General features: G+C 46.1%; 1 pseudogene; it reads left to right on the top strand.

Annotated features, from left to right (window-relative positions):
* Nucleotides 1-418: 418 nt before the first annotated feature.
* Nucleotides 419-22,925, top strand: part of LOC109782523 (thioredoxin domain-containing protein PLP3B-like) — a 29,334-nt pseudogene continuing 6,827 nt past the window's right edge.

Raw genomic sequence — 22,925 nt, 5'->3', positions numbered from 1 at the left:
ATAAAAACTAGCTAAACAAAACAAAGTAAAACTCATCGAATCAATACATCTCAATACCAACCACATTTGCCTCCCCCTATTAAAGTAAAAATGTTCACAATGAACCAACAACACCATAGCACCAACATCGCCAAATTGAACCGCGCCGATGCCCATAATCCTCGTGATGTCGTGGCTGCACCGCTCACTGCGTTGAATCTGACGAGCATTGTGGCCCCTCCCGCCATGACACCATGAATAGAAGATGCAAAAACCTAGGAGTCCCTACCCCCGAAAGCAACCGCGTCACCACCACCCTGTCGCACCGCCTCCCCCCGCCAACAAACCCCCCTATCTAGACATGCAAACACGCTGCAAAGTGAAGCAAAAACGGCCGCCACCCCCATGAGAAATCGCATAATACCCTACGAAATCTGCGATGGAGAATGTAGCAGAAAATAGCAGGAGGTAGGTAGTCGAGCAGTGTGCCTCAAGCGCCTTGCAAATGTGGCCGCGAGGAAATAGAGAACCCAACATCGACGATCAAGGGTGCACGAATCGCCAGCGAAGAATATGAAAGCGCCACGCGAATCGCCTGTGGTGCGGAGAGCGAGAGGAAAGATAATCGAGTGGACGCATGGGGAAGAGTGGGGCAAGGAACTAGAAGGTTATGCTAGAGCGTTTACATGGTTGCCATTTATCGCGAACAGCTCGCGAACATGACGTGCTAACGATACCCCATGCCAAGATTCATGGTGCGATCCGACGACACAGACAGTGTACGAGAAACGAGCTGAAGGATCATGAGTTCCTTATCATTTGTTTTTTCTATACAAGAAAAATAACTCCTTGTTTCCATGTTTTTGCCAAAAATTTACAGGTCAAATTTAGTAGTGGGCCTGATTCTGATGGGCTGAGGAAAGTATAATTCTGTTGCTGCTGCGGCGGCACCGCAGTCGCCACCTGCACTGAACCGGACCAATCTCTAGCGAGCTTGAGCCGAAGCGGCGGACCCGCGTGAGTAGAAGAGATGATCCGGACGAGGTGAAGTCAAAACAGCAAGGGCTGGCCTTCGGCAACATCCTGGCCGTAGCCGCCTGCGACTATAAGAAGGTGACTCTCGTTCACCCCTGACGCTCCATACCTCTCCCCATATGAGATTCCATGCCTTGCGCGCCGCCCTTACCTTGCCTCTGGTCTGAGTCGGCTATGGGGTCGCCGTAGCGACCGAGGATCGAGAGACGCCCAAGTCCCCTTGATCTTGGGACAAATTACGTCAAGTGCTTGCATTTCTTCGCCTTCGGAATCAAACGACAAGCACTAAGGGAACCTACAATGGTAGACATTTGTGGAGGCGCTGATAGAGGAAAAAAATTCATAACATAAAAAAATGCCTAAGGGCCTAAGCTTACAATGGCAGACGCTAATTAAGCTAGGCGGGCGCTTCGCATGGGATGACAAAAAGTCAAGCACTCGCTACCAGCTCTTGCGCTGATGCTAGGTACGAGGCTGGGATTTAGGATGAAAACTGCCGATTAACCAGGTTTCTAATCCTCGCGTGTCAGATCCTACTAAGGATCAACAATTTATAACATACCAGTCACTCAAGATAAACCACAGATAAACTCACGATACGAAGACCCGTCTATTAATTGGGGAATTTTGGCTAGAAGAGCTACTAGAAGATAAGAACTAGGGTTGAGTTTATCTCATTATATTGGATACCCTTCTCTCACACGTAGGCGAGCTTAGAAAGGAGCTTTACAGGAACGGCGAAAAGCAGAGGAATCAAATAGTGTCGTGTGGGCGGTAAAGTGGCCATTGTGATCTGAACTGTCCATCCCACATCTTCATTTCTGGCCGTAGGACCTTCTCTGTGGCTGAACTGGCACGGAGATAACTGAATATATGTGACAGTTGCAGTCTAGGACTGAGAATGCTCCCCACTGAAACGATACTGGTCCTCAAGTGTATTTGTCTAGGAACCAAGCTTGGATTGTTTTCTTGAAGAATGCTGGGAAAACTTTCTTAATGAGGTTAGCATCTTCCCAGGTGGCTTCTTCTAGAGTTAAGTTCTCCCATTCTACAAGCCACTGTGTAACAAGAACACCATTGTGAGGAAAAAATCTTGTTTCCTTAAGGAGTGACAGAGGAAGGCCTGCATAAGGAACTACATGGCTACCCAAGTGTTTCTTCAGTTGGCTGACATGAAACACTGGATGAATGCCCACATTGGGTGGCAGAAATAACTTGTAAGCCACACTACCAATTTTTTCCAGAGTTATGTAAGGGCCATAATATTTTGTTGTGAGTTTGATTGCTTGTCTCAGGACAGCTGCCATTCTGTATGGTTGCATCCTTAAATGCACCATGTCCCATGTGTCAAATTGCTTCTCAGTTCTTTTCTTGTAAGCATACTTCTTCATTCTGCCTTAAGCCTATGCTAGGTTTCCTTTTAGCTTAGAGAGCATGTGTTGTTTTTCTGACAGGAAGTCCCTTGCTTCAGTGTTAGTAGGTCCAGGAACAGATACCTCACTTATCATAGGAGGTGGGTAGTTGTAGAGGGCTTGAGATGGAGTGTATTTAGTGGTAGTGTGATAAGTGGTGTTGTACCACCATTTTCTAAGGGCAACCAGGAATTCCATTCCTTAGGAAATACCATACAACTAAGGGAGGATTCAAGACACTAGTTGACCCTCTTTGTCTGGCCATCACTCTCTAGGTGGTAAGCAGAGTTAAGTCTCAATTTAATCTTCAGAGCTTTGATAATAGCCTGCCACATGTTGCGAGTGAAAATTCTATCTTTGTCAGTCACTATACTAATGGGAGGGCCATGCAGTTTAAAGGAATTGTCCATAAAGGCCTGGGCCATAGTGTGTACTGAGTAGGGATGGGTGAGGGAGTCCCGGATTAAGGGGTCCTCGGGCGTCCGGCCTGTTAGCCATGGGCCAGACTGATGGGTTGTGAAGATACGAAGACCGAAGACTGCACCCGTGTCTGGATGGGACTCTCCTTGGTGTGGAAGGCAAGATTGGCGACCGAATATGTAGATTCCTTTCTTTGTAACCGACCAGGTGTAACCCTAGATCTTCCCGGTGTCTATATAAGCCGGAGGACTTAGTCCGGAGGGAGGGACTCATTACCATAGTCATACAGGCTAGACTTCTAGGGTTTAGCTATTACGATCTCGTGGTAGATCAACTCTTTTAATACTCATATCCATCAAGATCAATCAAGTAGGAAGTAGGGTATTACCTCCATAGAGAGGGCCCGAACCTGGGTAAACATCGTGTCCCCCGTCTCCTGTTACCATCAACCTTAGACGCACAGTTCGGGACCCCCTACCCGAGATCTGCCGGTTTTGACACCGACATTGGTGCTTTCATTGAGAGTTCCACTGTGCCGTCGACGACAGGATCGATGACTCGCCTCGTCCTTAAAGACAATATCACCGCCGGAGGAGAACTGGCCCCAGGCCAAACCCTCCGGCTGGGCGGCTTTACCATGACCGCCCGTTCGGCCGTTAAGTCGATGATGACCTCTCGGGCCATCAAAAATCCTCTTCGTATCGACCCCAAACACTCCAAGCAGATGGATCCGGCGGAGTTTTCGTCTTTAAATGAGCTCCTTGATCGTATCGCCGCCCTGGGAATCGCCACAGATTACGATCGGATCGGGCTTAGACCCGACCAAAGAGAAATCAAATCTCCACCGGTCACCCACCAGATAGCGGTAGTCGAGGAGCAAGACGGCGACTCTTCCCCTATACTGAAGACGGACTATGTCCGGATCGCCGACCCCGCAGAGCCGGATAACCATCAACAAAAGGAGGTGACTGGCCTTCCGAACATAGGATCGGCCGGCGGGCATAAGCAACCAGAAGATACTCCAGGGCCCAAACTGTTAAGTCTGGAAAACCATCAGTCTCCGGATCATCGATCGGGTCAGGGTCCGAATCCAATTCCACCCACCCACCCAGACATAAGCACTCTCATGAGCATACAACAATAGTCTCAGGAAACGGTCCACCACTTCTCGGCCAGATTCCTCCTTGTCAAGGATAAGGTTAAAGATTGCCGCGACGAGGACGCGATATCAGCATTCCACAACAATTGCACGAACAAAGGAATCCTCAAAACCATTAATCGTCACCGCATACTACACTTCGCTGACTTGGCAACTACCGTACAGAAGTACATCGCAATGAAAAGCGCCTGGAAGGATCAGGCAGCTTGTTGGGCGCCATTGGTCCCAACTCAACCGCTGGTCCAGGCGAAAAGGGTGCATCCTCGCAACGCGCCCAGTCGAATAGCCAAGAAATATAAACCCATTATGCGACATGGGACCGTTCTGGAGGGATGGCTCGATGGCCCATGCAAAATACACACAACACCGGACACCATGCCAACCCACAACCTTAGAGCATGTTGGATACTCTGGCAGGTAGCCAAGAACGGCGAGGACATCCCTACCAAAAATACCCCAGAGCAACACCCTCCAGAAGACGACGACCCCAAAGTATTGACGGTCTTCGAGACATTCGCCTCAAACAATAAGCGCAAAAGGGCACTACGCGACCTCGCCGAAGTCTGTCCAATCGCCGCGATAAACCCTTGGAACGACACGGCTATAACCTTTAATGCCGGTGATGAACCAAAATACAGGACAGTCCGAGCACCAGCCTCATTAGTCCTCAGTCCCATCGTGGACGGCTTTCGACTCACCAAGGTCCTCATGGACGGCAGTGGACTAAACCTCATATATGAGGATACACTCCACAAGATGGAAATAAACAGAAGCCGCATCGAGCAAAGCAGCACGACCTTCTGAGGAATCATTCCCAGTCAGGAGGCGCGGTGTGCGGGAAAAATACACTTGACGTGGTATTCGGCATGCCGGAGAATTATCGGTCTGAAGAAATCACCTTCCAAGTGGCTCCTTTCAGCAGCGGATACCACGCCCTGTTGGGGCGAGACGCTTTTACACGCTTCTAAGCTATACCTGATTATGGGTACATGAAGCTCAAAATGCCCGGACCAAATGGCATAATCACTCTTTTCAGTAATCCGGACATAGCACTCTGCGCCGAAAACAAAACCGCACCCCTGGCCCTTGAGGCATTATCTGAAGCCCTCACGGCCGAAGAATTAACCACACTACGCTCTATAGTGGATAGGGACGATGTGATCTTAGACAAACGACCCAAATCCACCTCCTTCAAACCGGCAGAAGAAATAGTCAAATTCTAGGTCCATCCAACGGACCCCAAGAAGAAAGCATCCATTGGAGTACAACTAGACCCCGCGGTCAACGCCGCACTACGGGATTTCCTTCGTGAAAACTGGGATATATTCGCCTGGCACCCTTCTAACATGCCCGGAATCCCACGCGAGCTGGCCGAACATAGCCTCAATATATTAAAGGAATACAAACCAGTCAAACAAGCACTGCGGCACTTTTCCGAACCCAAACGCCAAGCTATGGGGGAGGAGCTGGCCAAGCTAATCGAGGCCGGATTCATCAGAGAAATAAAACATCCGGACTGGCTGGCAAACCTGGTGATGGTACCAAAGAAGGACAAATCCTGGCGCCTGTGCGTCGACTTTAAAGACCTCAATAAGGCTTGCCCCAAGGATCCCTCTTCCCGTCCCCCGCATTGATCAAATCATCGATGCTACCGCAGGACACGACTCACTGTGTTTCCTTGATACATATTCCGGATACCATCAAATCAAAATGAAGGAGTTCGATCAAGCTACAACGGCATTTATTACCCCATATGGGCCATTCTGCATCAACACCATGCCATTCGGGCTCAAGAACGCCGGTGCCACATACCAACGCATGATTCAAACATGCGTGGAGAAATAGATCGGCAAGACAGTTCAAGCTTATGTGGACAACGTAGTCATCAAAACTACGCACGTCGAAACACTAATAGACGATTTACGTCTCACATTCGACAACCTCCGCGCGTATGACATTAAGCTCAATCCAGAAAAATGTGTTTTCGGCATCCCCCTAGAAAACTGCTGGGCTTCATCGTTTCCAATAGAGGAATTGAAGCAAATCCAGCCAAAATTCGAGCTCTATCTCAACTGGCCACGCCAACAGACCTCAAACAAGTCCAAAAACTCACGGGTTGCATGGCAGCTCTAAGCCGCTTTATCTCCAGATTGGGAGAAAAGCCACTGCCACTCTATCGCCTTCTACGGTGAACCGATCACTTCGAGTGGACAGATGCGGCAACAACCGGACTGGAGGAGATAAAAACCCTTCTAGCGAGCAACCCAATCCTGGCGCGCCAAACGTCGGCGAACCTATGTTATTATACATATCGGCAACACATCAGGTGGTGAGCGCCGTGCTCGTCGTTGAACGAGAACAGGACGGACACAAATTCCCGCTTCAGAAGCCAGTATACTACATATCCACTGTCCTTACACCATGCAAATCCCGGTACCCCCATTATCAAAAGATAGCATACGCGGTCTTCATGGCATCCCGAAAGCTCCGACACTACTTCCAAGAGTGTTCGATCACGGTGGCTTCCGAAGTACCACTTAACGACATTATAAACAACCGCGATGCCACGGGTCAGATTGCCAAATGGGCCATTGAACTCCTTCCATTCGATATTACATACAAACCACGTCGAGCTATTAAATCCCAACTACTGGCTGACTTCATCGCCGAATGGACAGAGGCCAAATTCCCTAAAGAGTTCGGCACATATTCCAATTGGGTTATGTATTTCGATGGTTCCAAAATGCTGGCGGGGCTAGGAGCGGGCGTCGTGTTAATGTCCCCTACTGGAGACGTTGTCCAGTACGTACTCCAAATACTATACACAGATTCCAACAATGCAGCCGAATACGAGGCCTTATTGCATGGTCTCCGGATGGCTGTCTCCAGGGGCATACAACGCCTGGAGGTGCGCGGGGACTCAAACCTGACCATATCTCAAATAAATGGAGATTTCGATGCCAAGGATCCAAAGATGGCAGCTCGGTTCGAGGGGCTCGAGTTTCATCACGTGGCCCGAGAGAGTAATTAAGCGGCAGACGTCCTCGCTCGTATTGGCACCAAGCGCAACCCCGTCCCACCCAATATCCTTTTGGAAAGAATTTCTAAGCCATCCGTGGTGTGGCAGGGGGAAAGCGTCAACACTAGTCCGGATCCGAAGACAACTCCAGATTCCGAACACACAGATATCATCGACGGCTCAGCCACCGAAATAACACCGTCGGCCCATCTCATTATGGAGGTCATTGCCCCATGGATCGAACCCTTCTTGGCCTACCTTAATAGGAAGGAACTTCCTGAGGATCAGACTGAGGCCCGTCGCATTGTCCGGCGTTCGAAGGCCTATAAGGTTCACGACGGAGAACTCTATAAGAAAAGCGCTACCGGCGTCCTTCAAAGATGTATCTCTGAGGAGGAGGGGCAGCAGCTCCTGGCTGAGATTCACGCCGGTCTTGGCGGGCACCACGCCGCAGCCCGGGCCCTTGTAAGCAAGGCCTTCCGTACAGGGTTTTATTGGCTGACGGTCGAGCAGGTGCACATGACCTTGTCCAACGTTGCGTCGGATGCCAACTCTTCGCCAACCAAAGCCATATGCCCCCCACTGCCCTACAAACAATCCCCATCACTTGGCCTTTTGCAGTCTGGGGACTGGATATGGTTGGACCCCTTAAAGGAGGAAGCCACAAGAAAAAATATTTGCTGGTCATGGTGGATAAATTCACTAAGTAGATAGAAGCCATACCAGTTAAAATGGCCGAATCCGTGCCGGTGATAGAATTCATATCCGGCGTTGTACACCGTTATGGTGTTCCGCACAGCATCATCACCGATAACGGCTCCAACTTCACAGCCGATGAAGTGAAAACCTGGTGCGCCAATCTAGGCATCAAGCTCGATTACGCCTCTGTCTATCACCCACAGACAAATGGTCAAGTCAAAAGAGCCAATGGTCTCATTATGAGCGGCATTAAGCCCAGACTAGTGCAGTCTTTGAAGGAATCAGACAACCACTGGGTTGAGGAGCTCGACTCCGTACTCTGGGGGCTGCGGACCACGCCCAATCGCACTATCGGATACACACCCTTTTCATGGTGTACGGTGCAGAGGCAGTATTACCCTGCAACATTATTCATGACTCACCTCGAGTGCGCATGTACAAAGAGAGAGAGGCCGAGCTCGATCGGCAGGACAGCTTAGATGCCCTGGAGGAGGAGCGCGATGTTGCAAAAGCCCGTTCTGCATTTTATCAACAACAGGCGCGCAGGTATCAAAGCAGAGAAGTGCGGGCCAAAACTTACAACGTTGGCGAACTCGTTCTACGCCTACCGGAGAAGAAAAAGGACAAACTCAAGCCCAAGTGGGAGGGTCCCTTCATCATCGACAAAGTTCTCACCGGAGGGGCGTACCACTTGCATGATGCGTGAGACAATCGACTAGAGCCGAAGCCCTGGAACGCGGCCAGACTCCAAAGATTCTATGCCTAGCGCCGAACTCCTTGTTCGTCTCCTTCCTCTTATTGTTTTCATCATTTTTCTCTCTTTTCGTTTTTTCTCTTTAGCCTTAAAAGCTTTTGTGCGGTTAGACCATGCATCCCCGACGCATACATCTTCAAGTATGTACATCCTTTATACCTGGGGGCTTCCTTGACAGAAGCTTGCTATTACTATTTCCCAAGCATCAAGCTCATCACATATGCGTTTTCTCCCATATGTACCTTTTCTTTGCCATTACATGCATCGATATGACTTAAGTTTTGGCCAAGCTGGGTTGGCTGGCTCCTGTGCTTATGCCCTACGTTCCCGTTAGTTCGGCTAGGGCATAAAGGGAGCACCCCTGCGATTGTTACTGCCGGGTCATCCGGATGTGTACCTCAGATTGGGTGAAGCCGAAAGCTAGCGTTCTTAAGGGAATATTCGGTCGGTGAACTAAAGATGTCTTTGCACTCGTTCCATTGTGAATCCCCAGAAGTTATACACACTGTGATTTTTTCATCACGGTTCGGACATGCACATAAATGCATGCACACCCAGGGAAAGGAACCCTTAACGGAACTATTCTCTCTAGAAGATGTTTCTTACAATTTTAATTTAATATAACATAACTAGCCGGATACAACTTGCCTGTTCAAGCAACTATGACCCCTACACCTGGTTTCCACGCATACCCCGGTTTATTTTGCCGCTGAGGTATACGGAAACACTCCGCACCTTCGGGCGAGAGGTCAAAGCGAAAAGGTCGGCCATGACAATCATTTTACAATCTAGCTAGAAGGAGAGTACATAGTCACTTAGGACTTAAAAACTTCCTCCTCTATACCGTCCAACAGGTGGTCTAATTTACAATCCTGTTGGGAGTATCTAGCAGCCACGTCTACTTGGTCATATACTAAACTAACGGGAATCTCTTCCCCATTTGACCCTAGCGGTCCGACCCGGGCCTTGTGATTCAGATCCAGCTTGGTATACCGCGTTTTTACCATGGCACAGGCCTCTCGCACACCCACTCGGCAGGCCGATATCTTGCATAGTCGGATACGCCACCGCACTCCCTTGAACAACTCTACAAGCTTCTCCATACTCCCTGGTGGGGAGTCGGATGGCCATAAGGCCTTGGCTACACTCCGCATTGCCTACCGAGCTTGCTCGTGCAACTGCGCCATCCCATGCAGAAGATCACTTGATGATCCGGACACCTCCTCTTCGGGACGGCCCGTCAATATACCTGCAATCACAGCTATATCAGCTACTTTTACTTCCAAACTGCTATAAGGTAAATACGGCCACATACTGAATATGCCGCCTCGCAGTTTTTTGTTCTCCTTCACGGAGTCGGCTAGCTGGGCCCACACATCCTTCAGCTCTTTGCCCAGCTGGGTGTTTGCATCTTGGAGTTTGTTTTTATCCTGTCTGACACGGGTCAAAACCCGCTTGCCTGTGGCATGTAGTCTTTTCGACTCTGTTTCCTCCAATTGATCTGATGATCCTGTTATGAGATAAAGCCGCAGTGTTAACACGGTCGCTATGCATTAACTGTTTCTTGATGGAGGGACATATCACTGGAAGACGCCGCCTTGGATTTTTCTAGTTCGGCGGTCACTGCATTTAACTGCGTCCGGCACTTTTCTAGCTCTTGGGCTAGCACGTCATTCTTCTCCGAAAAAACCTGATCATGCAGCGATCCTCAAATCAGTTGTTCCAACTACTTTAAGTCTCGGGGACTACTGGCATACGGTTATCATACTGAGACACAGTAAACTTACCTGCACATCTTTTAAATGCTGCTTTGTGGCTCTGCTAAGCCCATCTCGAGCAGCTCGGATGTATGCATCAGCTGAGCTGAAGGCATTAAACGCCTCTTCCGAAAAGCAGGGGTCTCGTAAAATGGCCCTTCGGTGCAGATGATTCATGGCGCTCTCCACTTCCGAGTTGGTGACGGACATATTCTCCGAGCCCTCGGCCGAAGGACAGTCCGGCGTCACTCCCATATTGGCCCCCATCCCCTCGGCTGAGGCTGGATCCTGGCTGTTGGGAGTATTACTGACCGGACCCACAGACACAGTCCGGCGGACTCTTTTCCTGATGCAAGACGAACATGAAAGTCACGGTTGGATGCGACTATTAAGAAAACGTATTTGCAAACCCATACCTCTTTGACGAGGGCCCGACCGTGTCTTTGAAGGCTTGCCCGGTGCGGGAGCCGCTCTCTTCGGAGTCGCTCCTGGAGTAGCACGGTATGTAGAACGCCTCCCCTTCGAAGCACGATACAGTGCGGTGGGTGAGGCGGAACGAGGGAAACCTTTCGGGGGAGATATCTCGTGACTACTTACGTGCGAAGCGGGGAGAAGACCAGGGTAATCGGCGATGATGAGCACTTCGGTGCCGTCGTAGCTCACCTGGTAAAACACGCCATTCTCGAGTACCACGAATATATCCAGATCCTCTTCGAATCCAGGGTCAAGGTCCCGATTGTGGCCCTCGGGCTACGGGGCGGGGCTGTGAAGCCCCTCGGAAATCTTTTGCCAATGCTGTTACAAATGGACGGGTTAATATTCATTGAAGCAAAGCTCAGGGAGTGGGGTGAGTAGAGTAGAAGAGTTGGGGGCTTACCCAGCTAGGAGGACTGTACATGGAATATCCTTCTCTGTGCGTGATGCGCAGGAACTCCTCTTCCTCACCCTTGAATAGTTCGGCCAATATTTTGGCTAGGGCGGCAGGGGTGTCCGGACCTTTCCTGCCGCAGCGGGAGGCGTCATCTTCCCCATTGTAGTTCCACATGGGAAGTCCTCTGTATTGAAGTGGTTGGATCCCCCGCACTATGGAGGTCGCCATCACTTCGACTATTGTGTATCCGGACTGGGCAAGCGTCCTGATCTTGTTCAGGAGTTGGCGGACTTCCACACTATCTTCCTCCTCGAGGCTCCGAGGGCGCCAACTGTGGCGTTTCTTCAGAGGAACACTTGAAAACTCGGGGAGACCCCTCCGGACTGGATCTGGAAGTACCGCGTCCTCGATGTAAAACCATTCAGAGGTCCACTCTTCGGAAGCTTTCTTCGGCGTGCCGGATAGGTATCCGGTCTCAGCAATACGCCATATTTCGGCTCCGCCCACTTCAAAAATCGATCCCTCGTGGTTGCGCGGGACAAGACAAAATAACCTTCTCCACAGATCAAAATGGGCCTCACAACCCAGGAATAGTTCGCATAAGGCGACATAGCCTGCGATATGCAGGATGGAAGCTGGGGTAAAATTGTGCAGCTGGAGGCCATAATATTCCAGAAGCCCTCGGAGGAATGGGTGAATTGGAAATCCCATGCCCCTTAGCAAATAGGGGACGAGGCACACTCGTTCCCCCGCAGATGGATCGGGGAAATCCTCCGCCTGGGTTTTGCTGTTGAAGGAGGCTACTCCCGCTCGAACATGGACCAGATCTGCAGGAGGGAGAAATCCCTGCGTTTGCAACTTCTCCAATTGATTGTGGGACACAGAGCACCTCTCCCACTTGCCTTTCTCTGGGTCGGAACGGGAGGAGGAGCTGGGAATGTTAGCCATGTTGGAATGGTCTTTCCTGGCAATCTCCGAGGATTTTCTCTGCGTGGTGCCGAATGGATCTGAGACCCCATCTCTTTAAATAGACGCTCTTTCTTGCATGGCCGGGGTGTTATTTGCGAAAATACCTTGACCGTCTGCATTCGCCCGACACGTGGAAGCTGAAGTCATAGATGCACAGAAGCCGAGGGGTGCAACATTGAATTATAAGCTGAATACATTACTTGGAAGTCGTCGTCGGAGGAACCCTCCTTGCAATGCCGAAGACAATCTTTGCGACGAACACCTCAACATTGAAGCCTGGTTCGGGGGCTACTGAGGGAGTCCTGGATTAAGGGGTCCTCGGGCGTCCGGCCTGTTAGCCATGGGCCGGACTGATGGGCCGTGAAGATACGAAGACCGAAGGCTGCACCCGTGTCCGGATGGGACTCTCCTTGGCGTGGAAGGCAAGCTTGGCGACCGAATATGTAGATTCCTTTCTTTGTAACCGACCTGGTGTAACCCTAGATCTTCCCGGTGTCTATATAAGTCGGAGGACTTAGTCCAGAGGGAGGGACTCATTACCATAGCCATACAGGCTAGACTTCTAGGGTTTAGCTATTACGATCTCGTGTTAGATCAACTCTTGTAATACATATATCCATGAAGATCAATCAAGCAGGAAGTAGGGTATTACCTCCATAGAGAGGGCCCGAACCTGGGTAAATATCGTGTCCCCCCCTCTTGTTACCATCGACCTTAGACGCACAGTTCGGGACCCCCTACCCGAGATCCGCCGGTTTTGACACCGACAATGGGAGAGGGTAATGAAGTGGGCATACTTGGTACATCTGTCGACCACAACCAATATGACCTCCTTCCCATTATATTTGGGGAGTCCCTCAATGAAATCCATTGTAATGTGTGTCCATGCCATGTTAGGAGCGGGAAGAGGGTCCAAGAGGTCTAGATACTGGCAGTGCTCAGCCTTTTTTCTTTGGCACACAACACATTCAATGATGAATTTTTCTACATCCTTCTTTGGTCCTGGCCAGTAGAACAACCCCTTAGTTCTTTGAGAGTTAGCCACTATCCCAGAGTGCCCCCCAATGGTAGAAGCATGTAAGGAATCTATCAATTGGTGTCTTAGTGTTTCATCCTTCCCAATGTTTATCTTGCCCTTATATTTGAGGATACCAACTTTGAGGGAGTGATGTTTCTCAGCTTGTGGTGTTATGAACAACTTTTGTAATAATGATTGGTAGTGGGCATCGTCCTGGTAGCTCTTCTCTACAGATTCTATCCATGTAGGAGTGATGAGAGTGGTTGCCATGAGTGACATATCTCTTCTACTCAATGCATCAACAACTTTGTTTTCATGTCCTTTTTTGTATTCCATCTTGTTATTGAATTCTAAAAGCTTCAGCAGAAGCTTGTGTTGAATTCCCTCAGAAACCTTTTGCTATGTGATAAACTTCAAGATCTTTTGATTAGTTTTCAGATGAAGCTCACTTCCAATGAAGTAGTGTCTCCATTTCTTTAGGGCTTCCAGGATGGCCATGGCCTCTTTTTCATATGTTGAAAGGGCAGCAGATCTAGGGCCTAAGATTTTGCTATAGAAAGCAATGAGCCTGCCTTGCTGCATGAGGGCATCACCTATGCCTATTCCACTAGCATTTGTCTCCACAGTAAAAGATTGAGAAATTTTTGGGAGAGCAAGGACTAGGCAGTAGTTAGACTGACTTTGAGCTTGTTGAAATCTAGATGATGTTGTTCTCCCCAATTAAATGAGTCTTTCTTGAGGATGTCATGAAGGGTTCTATAGATGAGGCCATAGTTTTGTACAAATCTTCTCTAATAGCCATCTAAGCCTAAAATTCCTTTGAGTTGTGTGGGGTTCTTGGGTGTTGACCAGTCCTTAACAACCTCAATCTTCTTGGGATCAGTTTCAACTCCTTTGCCAGAGATAATGTGCCCAAAATACTCCACCTGTGGTGCAGTAAAGATGCATTTACTAGCCTTGGCAAATAATTTGTGTTGCCTGAGTAGGTCCAACACTTCTCTCAAATGAATGAGATGATCTAACAAGGTTCTGTTGTGGACGAGTAGATCATCAAAGAACACCAGAATAAATTTCCTCAGCAGATGGGCAAACACCTTGTTCATGAGTGATTGAAATCCCGCAGGTGCATTTGTGAACCCAAAGGGCATTACCAAGTATTCAAAGTGTCCAAAGTATGTTCTAAAAGTTGTTTTGTGTCTATCTTCTTCTTTCATTCTAACTTGATGGTAACCTGCTCTAAGATCCAGCTTTGTGAGTAGTTGGCCCCATGCAGTTCATCAAATAAGTCCTCAATCACAGGGATGGGAAGATCTTACAAGTGGCATTTCCTTAGGTTCAGCAAAGACGTCTTTGTACTCTTGGAGCAGGTCCTCAACTTCTACACATTGTTGTTGCATTGTATGTTTCAAATCAGGAGCGAGAAGTAAACAGTAGCCAGATACACCTTTCGGGGTTAATTTTTCCATTATATGTAGAGAGATCACTGGAATAGTCTTCTTTCTGTTACTATGTTTGATGGGCACTATTCTTTTGCCATCCAAGTTAATGATGATCTTCCTATTATCAAAGTCCATAGTGATAGGACTGTGTTTGCTGAGCCAACCACAACCCGAGATGATGTAATACTTATTGAGGGGAAGGATTTTAAATGAGTTGGAGAACTTATGGCCCTCAATTGTATATTGTGTGTCTGCTATGTGTGATCCAGATTGCAGTTGCCCACCTCCAGCTATCAGAACAGTTTCCATTGGGTGTGGAACATTAGTACATGATGTTTTAGCAGCAAAGTGCATGTCCATAAATGTGTGTGAACTGCGAGAGTCTACTAGAGCCATGCCACATTTACCTCCAATGTGGACTTGAAATGTGAATGTGGCATAGTTGGCTTTTTCGCCAGGGCCTGGAGATAAATTTGCATGAGTTGTTCCTCCTTTGTGGGGCTATTAATAGATGTATCAGCCTCTTCGTCAGAACCTTTTTCTTGTAGGATTGCATCAGGATTGTCTTTATCCTTGGTTTCTTTAGTGGCCATGAGATTAAGTGTTTTGTATTGGGCACTTTTGTGGCCAAAGAACCACCTGCCCCCACAGTATCTGCAGACTCCAAGTTCTTTATATTTAATCTTATATTTTTGATTGGTTTTGTTATATCCTTCCTTCCCGATGGCAGTGCTATCAATGCCTGTACTTTTGTAACATCCCAAAGATCTAAATTTTGGAATGTTATATTAAATAGATAGTTTTGGTTGATTTTTTGTTTGTTGTGTGATTGATTGACTGAAAGTGAGTGAAACTGAAACTTTTGAAAGTTAAATGAGAGGGAATAAAAGGACTTTCCCAAACTTTCATTTTTGCATTTATGATCTCTGTGAATTCAAAATCTTTTCAGATACAAACCCTAGAGAAAAGATGACATGACTTCTTCCATTTTAAAAAAATGAAAAGGGTTCTGAAAATATTAGAATTTCATTTGGAAATATTTCAAATTCAAAAACTTTATGCAACTCAATGATTTTCATGAGAGAAGATAAATTGACTTCTTCAAAACATATGAAATATGAGTTGGAAGTTTTAAAAGAATTAAATTTAAAGTCCTTTTGGAAATTATTTTTCAATTTGGAGTTATTTGGGTTTTATTCAAATTATTTTTCTCCAAAAATAAAATATATGGAAACTTGGGTAAAATGATTCCCTATAGTAGAAAATTGGAGAAAAATAAATTTGAACTTATTTTGGTATTTTTAAAATGATTTTTATTTGGTTTTATTGCAGCAGTAACACTCTTTGCTTTGTTTGAATTTTTGTAGATTTTACTTTACGTTAGAAAAATGTTTACGTTGTAGAAAATCTTTTTCTGAAAATTTTGATATATTATATGCCTATAGTATTTTTTTATTTTATTTGTTTTTTATTTTTATTTTCTGTAAAATTAATTTAAAAAAAAGTTAGGACCGACCGGACCGGGCCGGCCCAGTCGCCCGTCCGCGGCCCAGCCTGCCCAACGCCACGCCCCTCTCATCCCCGAGCTTGGGACGGAGTCCCGAGCCGCCACGACAGCGCCGCCGCCGTGTCCTTCACGGACGCCCCGCCCCGCCGTCTTTGCCCCTGCCCCTTCCCCACGCCTCCCGCTCCGCGCCCCTACTATAAAGCCGCCGCCCGGCACCCCCTCTCTCTCTCCTTCGCATCGCGCCGCCCCCACTCGCCGGAGTTCAAAAACTCCGACGAGATCCGCCGCACCGCCCCGCGCTCCACCGCCGCCCTCGCCCGAAGCCGCCACCACCTTCGGATCCGCCTCGCCGAGCCGCCCCTCCCCGTCTACTCCACCGGCGTCGCCGAGAACCGGAGGCATCGCCCGCGTTGAACCCGAGCCAGGATCGCCACCGACGACCTCGCCGGAGTCCACCTCCACCGCGGTGAGCACCGGAGCCACTCTCCTCCGTTAGATCGTGTTTAACGTTGTAGATTAGATCGCGTTTATTTTTTTCTTTTTGAAACGTTTTGTTTTATTTATCGAACGTTCGCTGTTTAGCCTCTTCAAGAGAACGTTTTCATCTAGTAAGCTTCTGTAGTGGACGTTCGTCCGTTAGCTTGCTGTCACGTGGCCAGGGACCCAGTTGCAAATAAGTTTTCTTACAGTTTAGCCGCTGATCTTCAAACCTTCGCTACTTTTTACCCATTTATCCAAATCCAACAAAACCAACACCCACTTCTTCGTTAGGATCCCCTCTATCAAGTAAAACAACTTCAACATGTTTTTGAAAGTTTTAAAATTTGAATTCAAACAGATTTGTATTTGAACTTCGTTTGATCGTAACTTGAGTTTTATAATTCTGATTTAATTGATTCTTTTTGCAAATCGAAGCACTTGACCTAAACTTTCTGATAAGTCCAAATTCACCCAATTTTGGTACTTTTAGAAATTTGTTTCTGTTGCAAGAGTTAATTGCTTGTTTTCAAAGTTTTCCGAGATCTTTTCTTCGAATCTTTGGCATGAGTGCTTATGTATGCAATTGCTTGCTCACGATAGATTGACCGGAGTGTGACGAGTAGAACTATCAGGAGTTATGAGTGCGAATCATCTTGATCAACAGTACGAGGCAAGTTCACACTTTGATGATATCCCTTTCATACCCAGTTTTTGTGCATTAGTTTCAGCCTCAAACATTGCATGAGTAGGATCTGATTAATATGTGGGTTTTGGGAAGTAGTTGATGAGGTAGAACCTATTGTCCTTTATATCAAACCCCTAGGAGTTAATTCTACATTATGCTTATACTGCTATGCTATTCTTGTAGACGTGGATTGGTTTGAGAGAATTCATGAAAGTTGCGAGAGTAATATTATCTAAGGGAAACTTAAGGTGGCTACTTTAATACACATCTGGGTGGATTGGTTGGGGCACCCTGGGGATATACCAGTGGCTTGCCCGGACACTTGGGGATATACCAGTGTTGTCCTAGGAGATCCCGGGGAACCCGTGCGATCATCCTATCGAATGCCACCCAGGCTCAAAGGGATCATAAGATTATTCATGCTGGAAACTTCCATGTGCAGCCACAAGCCATTATGGGCTCTGGCATAGTTGAGTATGTTGTGTGACCTCTCTCAGTGGTAGGCTAGCAGATGTAGGGGAAAGTAGGCGTAAGTGTCTACCCAGAGTAAAGAGTTAATGCTTCGGAAAGACTGTGTCTCGATCATCCGTTTCTCAAACACCATGCAGTGCGAGAAATACAATGGAGGAGATCGAGTCTTGTGGGGAAAAGTGCGCAAACCTCTGCAGAGTGTACAAACTAATCATGATTAGCCGTGTCCCCGGTTATGGACATCTTGAGTATCTGGTTTATCACTTTACTTAATTAATTTGTTGGGTTGTTAACTTTTAATTGGGATTGAGTTGGAGGAACCTTCTCAATAATTTTCAACCAACTTGGTAGTTAAATAAAATTTATTCCTTTGATGTAGGAAAAAATTGGCTTTATGCAAAAATAAACCCAGAGCCTCCACCAGCCATATATGCATGTAGTGATAGCCTTTATTCATCATTTCTCTATGGTGTGAATTTGCCAGTACATTCAATGTACTGACCCTTTATGGCTGCACGTCTCATGTTGCAGGAATCTTACGACGAGTAAGTGATACGTTAGGGTTACGATTTCTACACTCAACTTTGCCGTTGGTGTTGATGGGAATCCACAACCTTGTTGTTACTTCCGCTATTTGGATTGAGGTAATAGTATTTACGTTATTTATACATGTGATTTACCTCTGTTATAAATCCTCGAGTACTGTGTGTGTTAGCATACCGATCTAGGGATGACACTTAAGCACAGAGACTTGACCGTCTGAAGTCGGGTCGCTACAAGATGGTATCAGAGCACATGTTGACTATAGGACGTGACCCCTAGAAACTGGCAAGCCCATAGGAAGATTTTCTCTACAACTTCATTTTCAAAAAGATCTTTTACCTCTCTTATCTTCTGAGCTTATTCAAATATTCCCTTTTAGTGAGACCATACCCCTTTTCCCTTTTGACCACTCGAAGATTCGACTGATGAGTCCACTCCAAGAAGTACAAGATATCGGACAACTAAGACCACTTCGGAATGAAAAGGATTTTACCGTGCATTATAATAATGGAAACTGAAACGGTTTAAGACTCCGAAGACTTGGAGAATTTGAAGGCTCTGAAGAATTCCCAGATTTGTATGACCTAGGAAGGCTACCCTTATGGAACTTGGCAGACTATGGAATCTGTCAATACCCGAGATCAAGGTGTATCGGAGAAAGACCGGAACATGGAGCATTAGAACTCAAAGTTTGGTCAAGAAAATCCTAAGGCAGGAGATATCAACTATGGAATGATAGCTCATGGAAATGACAAGAGCAGAAACACGGCTATCCATGATGTTATCGCCCGCTTATGCTATTGTCTCCGTGCTGAGATAAGCATGCATTTCTTCTGAAGGATTGGATGGTAGAAGGCTGATGGAGCATCTATCAACCAAGGATGCAGTTTTAACCTTAGCTGGTGTATCGCCAGGATCTGGTGTATTACATCAGGAAGTTTAAGATGAACCTTCAGGAAGCTGTATTTGATAAGGAAGCATTTCGTGAAGAACTCAGGACCCAGAAGCTGAAAGTAGCCAAACTGGAGGAGCAAAACCTTGAGATACCAGAGATTCATCAGGAACTGAAGGACAGTAGGACCATGGTTCATGTCAAGGATGTTGAAACCCAGAAGTTTGGAACGCAACTCCAGAAATGTTGAAGGACGTCATGAGAGACTTTGCGTCAACAGAGATGATCTGGCAAAAGAACTTGAGAAGGACAAGCACGATCGGAAGAAGCCACCGGAGACATGAACAAGACTTGAAGAGTTTGGCGACTTTGAAGATTTATTGACCTTTAGAAGACCAAACCCCTAATATATACCCACGTTAGATGTGACGTTTGTGAGCTGTCATTTGTTTGATGTTTTTCCGACAGCCACAATAAAATTTGTCTTTTCAAAACTATTGTTTGCATTGTGTGTATTCCTCTCTATCTCTCTTATCCCACCCCAAAACCCTTGGAACCAACAGAGGATGAATGGAGATGAACCCATATTTTCTGGACCGATGACTCAATTGGAGACGGACCGATGGATTCAGAACATGGAAGATCATATGAAGAATAACACTATAGCCGGAAAGGATATGGCCCAGCATGCTCTTCAGTGCTTTGAAAGAGGTGCTGCTACTTGGTGGAGAATGTACCAAACCATCAATGGATGGCAAGGAGTAACCACTTGGAAAGAATTTAAGTTGACTCTGCTAAAGTCTTGGCTTGTGTCCCAGAAATTGAAGCCTTATGGAAATGATATGAAGAAGCCTTGTGCAAGCAAGCTCTGTGGAGGAATAGGACACAACCATAAGGAACAGAAGGGTGAATGCCCTAATTGTGAAGGAAGTCACGCAGCTGAAGAATGCCCAACTAGGCAGATTACTTGTTTCTTGTGTGAAGGGACTACCCACTACCCTACTCAGTATCACATTTACCCCATGGTACAAAGAACCGTACAGCTGAAGAAAGAAGTAAAGAAAGGAGCCCTTATGGAAATTTTAGAAGAACTCGTGATGAAGGAAGAGGTGGAGGACACACCCGAAGAAGACCAATTAAACCATGCACTAAGTCATGCTATTCATGCGGAGAAGAAGGACACATCTCCCAAAATTGTCTGAATGGGGATCTAGTAGAATTCCCGACAGAGGAAGTAGAGTATGACCCACAGGAAATAGAAGCCCTGATTGAAACAGAAAAGTCCAGGAAGAGAAATAGATTGGATTCCAGGAAGAACCTAAGTCATATCACCTGTTTCAGGTGCAAGGAATCAGGGCACTACTTCAGCAGTTGCCCAAAAAGGAAGCCGAGGACCCAAGGAGGCTATGTAATCACAAGAAAACCTCGAGACTTGTCAGAAGTAATATGTTTCCGTTGGGATGAAGCAGGGCACTTTGCCAGAGAATGTCCCAAGGAGAAGGATACTTGTGATAAATAGTTGAGTTGCAACGAGAAATATAGTCGTAGTAGTGAGAACATTTCCTTTATATTGAGGTGTTGAACTGAGGCATGTAATGGAAACACAAGAGATTGTAATCATTGGAGAATCAATAAAGTTATTTTCATGGGTACTGATTTGGATTTTATGAGTTGTTACTCTATGAAGAATGATTTTTGACCATTTTCGAGGATATGAGAAATATGGTCTATGGATGAAGTTGTGCATTTTAAGGGTGGTAGTACCCTGTGAGGACCCTTGACCCCTGGAAAGGATTATGATATTCCACGGAGTGGACCTTGGACAAAATAAGTATGAGTTTTACCTCGATATGTGGGACACCCAAAGAAGTATGAAGGGATGAAGTACTACTGGATATAAAGGAGGAATAATATTGGTAATATGGAACAATTGTAACTCCAGGATGGATCTGAGTAATCACATTTTAGTTTGGTACAAATAGAAGGAAGGGAGACAGTACAATTGGATGGATTTAAGAATGCTAGGAAGCTGGATGTTGGAATAATGATCAGTTTTCGCCGATGATGAGTTTAAGGTTTACAAGTGATGAGATGGGCCATAACCCACAGGCTCCAAGACCTACCAAGAGGTAAGCATATTCTTGTTGAAGGAAAAACCCTGGAAGAGATTTCGACCTTACCCACCGACGATTTTATAGGAGTAACGCAAAACCTGAGAGTTGTGAATGAACGATAGATGTTCATTTGGCTTGTAGAATCAATGGATTTATCTGAACTTAGGTCGTCGACAAGAGAAATTCTGCAATGCTTGTGAGGATGACCGAGTGTTAGAATGCGAGATTCACTAAACCGTATACAAGGTAATGATTTGGGTGTGGGATGGATTGATCACCATACCGACTTACTCTTATTATTCGGCTTGCTATATGGGATGGTAAATCTGAGTGACTTACCTATAGTAGAGAGACGACGATATTAAACCTTGTTTGAACCTTAGAATGGTATGACAATTTTCCCTTGTACAAGGTAGTTGTTGCCAAATCGTAGGACAAACGGTGAGGTTCAGCCCAGACCCATTTCCTGCAGGAGAAACCATAAATTGATGACCACCGTGAGATATTGATAGTTGTTTAGTATTCACGCCAGACCCGTCTGCTAAGAAGACCCGATCATAGTAGAACCTTACCAAGATGGAAGGACAGAAGAATTGCGGTCAAGGTTATGCCACTACCGGAAGAGCCCAGAGAAGGAATTTTCCCGAGAATCTGAGAAGACCGACACTGTCAAGAATATGGATGGAGTACATGAGTTTTGATGGAACCGTAACCATGCTTCTAAGGGTCGTAGCACCCCAGACCGCTTGTGACGAATGATGGATTTTGAGAAGACCCCTGAACCTAACCTATTTCTTTCTAGCCTCTCCGAATCTTGAGGACGAGATTCATTTTAAGGGTGGTAGGTTTGTAGCATCCCAAAATTCTAAATTTTGGAATATTATATTAAATAGATAGTTTTGGTTGACTGTTTGTTTGTTGTGTGATTGATTTACTGAAAGTGAGTGAAATTGAAACTTTTGAAAGTTAAATGAGAGGGAATAAAAGGACTTTCCCAAACTTTCATTTTTGCATTTATGATCTCCGTGAATTCAAATTCTTTTCAGATACAAAACCCTAGAGAGAAGATGGCATGACTTCTTCCATTTAAAAAAATGAAAAGGGTTCTGAAAATATTTGAATTTGATTTGGAAATATTTCAGACTAAAAAACTTTATGCAACTCAATAATTTTCATGAGAGAAGATAAAATGACTTCTTCAAAACATATGAAATATGAGTTGGAAGTTTTAAAAGAAATAAATTTAAAGTCCTTTTGGAAATTATTTTTCAATTTGGAGTTATTTGGGTTTTATTCCAATTATTTTTCTCCAAAAATAAAATATATGGAAACTAGGGTAAAATGATTCCCTACAGTAGAAAATTGGAGAAAAATAAATTTGAAATTATTTTGGTATTTTTAAAATGATTTTTATTGGGTTTTACTGCAGCAGTAGAACTCTTTGCTTTATTTGAATTTTTGTATATTTTATTTAACATTAGAAAAATGTTTACGTTGTAGAAAATCTTTTTCTGAAAATTTTGATATATTATATGCCTATAGTATTTATTTATTTTATTTGGTTTTTATTTTTATTTTCTGTAAAGTCAGTTTAAAAAAAGTTAGGACCGACCGGACCGGGCCGGCCCAGTCGCCAGGCCGCGGCCCAGCCAGCCCAACGCCGCGCCCCACTCGTCCCCAAGCTTAGGACGGAGTCCCGAGC

This window comes from Aegilops tauschii, chromosome 4 (genome assembly GCF_002575655.3).
Source record: "Aegilops tauschii subsp. strangulata cultivar AL8/78 chromosome 4, Aet v6.0, whole genome shotgun sequence".
Lineage (NCBI taxonomy): Eukaryota > Viridiplantae > Streptophyta > Magnoliopsida > Poales > Poaceae > Aegilops > Aegilops tauschii.
The sequence above is the reverse complement of the archived record's forward strand: the minus strand, read 5'-3'. Positions and strand labels throughout refer to the sequence as shown.